The 3,660-nt window shown below is 43.2% G+C and overlaps 1 long non-coding RNA gene across 1 annotated transcript; it reads left to right on the top strand.

The window, feature by feature from the left end:
* The first annotated feature begins 212 nt into the window (after positions 1–212).
* LOC143770420 (uncharacterized) lies at positions 213–1,816 on the top strand. Its single transcript, XR_013214629.1, has 4 exons — positions 213–284; positions 743–967; positions 1,117–1,173; positions 1,508–1,816. It is a non-coding gene; the product is annotated as an uncharacterized LOC143770420 (long non-coding RNA).
* Positions 1,817–3,660: the final 1,844 nt, after the last annotated feature.

Genomic DNA, 3,660 nt, shown 5'->3' on the forward strand with positions numbered 1-3,660 from the left:
GAATACACACAATATGAAAATCTGTATCTAAAGTTGGGTGTCCCCAAAATTGGTAGACTATAATATACAAAGACTCAACAAGGTGTAAGCCCTATAATGGTGCTAAATAAGGCAATAGACCCCACAAGTAATGTAGTGACCTGTGATGTCATAAGGAATGCGGGTCACAGTAAAATTAATAATGACACCAAAAGATGATGGTCTAAGGTGAAGAAAAAATATAGAATAGATGGCAATAATGATGGGAAAAAGTCGGAGCCAAAGATGTAATAGCTGAGATAAGGGTCAGTCACCATATAGGGCACTCTATTTCAGACTGACTAACATGGAGCGCTTTGCTGCTTTGATCTATTTAGGATATTGGACGCCTCTGAAACATGGTGAATGATCTCTCCAAGGGATCAAGCAACCTCCTTCTCTAGTATGAGGGTGTGGTAGGGTTACAATCACTCCTGCAGTCAGAGGAGAGGAATTCGGGTCTTGGTGCCTCTACCATTATCCTGTTACTTCTACTGATAACTGCAAGATGTGGAGAATGTGAGGGCAGAGAAGACCCAGCTTTACATCAATGTTAGGGTCTTCTTTCTCTAGTCTTAATTGTGAGCCTCCATATACTGCATATCTGACTTGAATAGCAAAAATCGGTGATATTCTGGGTGTATGGTGCCCCAACAGTTTCCTTCAGAGTGTATCTGTCTAAAAATCTTAACTTTTTTTATATTCTTCGGTTTTATGTAACTAGACAAATGGGAGAGAAAATATTTTAATCTGTGCTGGTGTCGCCTCCGGGAGTCATTTTCCAGAAGTCCAAAGCATCGAAAACATGGACCGTGCCGGGGCCCTAGGCTTTCACAAAATGTCAGCAGAGCTACAACACCACCTCTTACCAGCCTAGGACCCGCAGCATCACCCCACTCCTGCCTCTGCTGCCAGCTTTCTACCGCTAGGACCCCACTCACCATAGCTGGTAAGCTACATTTAGATAAGACGTACCCCCTTTTTCCCCAACACTTTTGAACAGAACAGTCTGCCACAGGGGTCAAAATGTAATTTCATTTTTTTACATGATCTTCGGAAATGTAACCATGCTGTCATGTTTTTCTTCCAACCTTCTAGAACGAAGTGGCTTTCTCCTGGTAACTCCTTCCAAACAAGCCATAATTCATGGTTTTTGTAAGTCTACTTTCATGAACATTAACATACTGACTCAGTATTACTGAGTACTGACTAGCATGCTTGGATAATACTATATACACGTGCATGTTCGCTTGTGTTATCGGAGTATCTCTGGTGTTCTCGAGTAATGTGTGCACATCTGGACGACTGCATGGTTCGTGGCTGTTAGACAGCTGCCACGCATTCAGGGATTTCCTCATGTCTAAATGGCCAAAATACCGAAACACAATAGTGATAAATGCAAATTTGTTAACAGATATATATAAGGTTATTGGTAAAGTTAAATTAAGTGAATCACAATATTTCCTTTTTTTTTTTTTTTTTTATCCAGACATGACCATGAAGAGATGAAGGGAACTGCCATACTGGGAGCTAATTTGAAGATTGAAGATTCCCCACTCAAGACACCCCTCTATAACTATTTTAAATGTGTCTGTACCATTGTGGGTATTGTGTAATGACCGGAAATCCAAAACCCCTCCCCAGTCTGATGTAAAACAAGGTCTTCGCTCTGCTTTCATAGATTCTCCTGGAGAAGATTCTTCTGCTCCACTTTCTTCATTTAACATCAATACCAGAAACAAGATACTGGATGCATTTGTTGATTTCTCCATCTCCAAGAGCGCTGCTAATATAGAGGAGATGGATGTGGTAATAAAAGTACAAAAACCCTTATTCACCCAGTAAGGAAGTTGCTGAATTTCTCATATCTCTGTACTGTGTTGAAGGGTCCCACCAAGCTCCAAAAAAAAACCTTGGGATGTTGGACCAGGATTTGATGTGAGGCTGGTCATCTGATGGTCTGTGACATCTACCAGAAAGATGCTTATTGAGGAGCTCTGAAGCAATAATGACATGCTGTGCAACCATGACTTGGGGGGGTTTGAAACTTGAGTGGGCCCCTAACCAGGTAACCCTTAATGCAACTGTTGGTGAAGCCTAATAGGTAGAGGGGAGCTTCATCAGATGACAGAGCTGTTAATAAAACAAGAAATCTCTACATGAAGACAAACACTGAGGTTACTGCCATATGGGGACCATTTATTGGTAGAGATCAGTCCTGCCGAACTTACAAGTCATTACAGTACAGTTGTAGATTGTGACTTACAGATGTTATTTCTGATGGAGTCCTTCACTTACGCTGATGACACACAACTATACACGTCATCCCCTGACCTTACCCCCGCTGTACTACAGAATGCCGCTGACTGTCTGTCTGCAGTCTCCAACATCATGTCCGCTCTCTATCTGAAACTCAACCTCTCCAAAACTGAACTTCTTCTGCTCCCGCCTTCTACTAACCTCCCTAAATCTGACATTTCCCTCTCCATGGGTGGCACCATAATAACACCGCGGCAGCAGGCACGCTGTCTGGGTGTTATGTTTGACTCCGATCTCTCCTTCACCTCCCACATAAAATCTCTTGCCCGCTCGTGCCGCTTACACCTAAAGAACATCTCCAGAATCCGCCCTTTTCTCACTATGGAGACAACAAAAACTCACTGTTGCCCTAATCCACTCCCGCCTGGACTACTGTAACGCTCTACTAATTGGCCTCCCTGTTACTCGACTTTCCCCTCTCCAGTCTATCCTTAATGCGGCAGCTAGGGTCGTCCATCTGGCTAATCGTTACTCGGACGTGTCCGCTCTTCGCCAGTCGTTACACTGGCTGCCCATTCATTACAGGATACAATTCAAAGTACTTGTTCTCACCCACAAAGCTCTCCACAGTGCGGCACCCCCTTACATCTCCTCCCTCATTCCTGTCTATCAGCCTCGCCGACCACTGCGCTCTGCAAACGACTTTCGACTAATCTCTGCACTAATCCGTACCTCCCACTCCCGACTCCAAGACTTCTCCCATGCTGCACCAATCCTCTGTAATGCTCTACCCCAAGATATTAGGACCATCCACAACTTGCATAGTTTTAGGCGCTCGCTCAAAACACATTTGTTCAGAGCTGCCTACCACATTAACTAATCAGTCATTTTTATGTTTGTGTGTGTAGCCCATTCACTATCTCCATCTACCCCCCACCCCCTGAAGATGGCTGGACCATCATTGTAAATACATCATTGTAAACACACACCTGTACTTTGTATCTCCCCAGCCTCATTGTAGATTGTAAGCTCTCATGAGCAGGGTCGTCTTATTTTGCTTTATTACTGTATTGTTAACATTGTTACCTATGACTGTTGTCTTTGAAACTGTTAAACTGTAAAGCGCTGCGGAATATGTTGGTGCTATATAAATAAAGATTATTATTATTATTATTATTATTATTATTATTCACTTTTCCATCTGGCCCAGACTGACATGACCAATTCTCCAGCCAGGACTCGTCTGCACAGATTACGACAGATACCAGACTTTTCACATTTCCTGCACAGTCCCCAACTTTTCCCAACCTGTGCAAACTCAATATCCTGCTAATACTCCAATACTGAGCTGCTACCGTATATGTCCTTATTACTGCACCTGTT

Source organism: Ranitomeya variabilis, chromosome 4 (genome assembly GCF_051348905.1).
Source record: "Ranitomeya variabilis isolate aRanVar5 chromosome 4, aRanVar5.hap1, whole genome shotgun sequence".
In the NCBI taxonomy this organism is placed as follows: Eukaryota; Metazoa; Chordata; class Amphibia; order Anura; family Dendrobatidae; genus Ranitomeya; species Ranitomeya variabilis.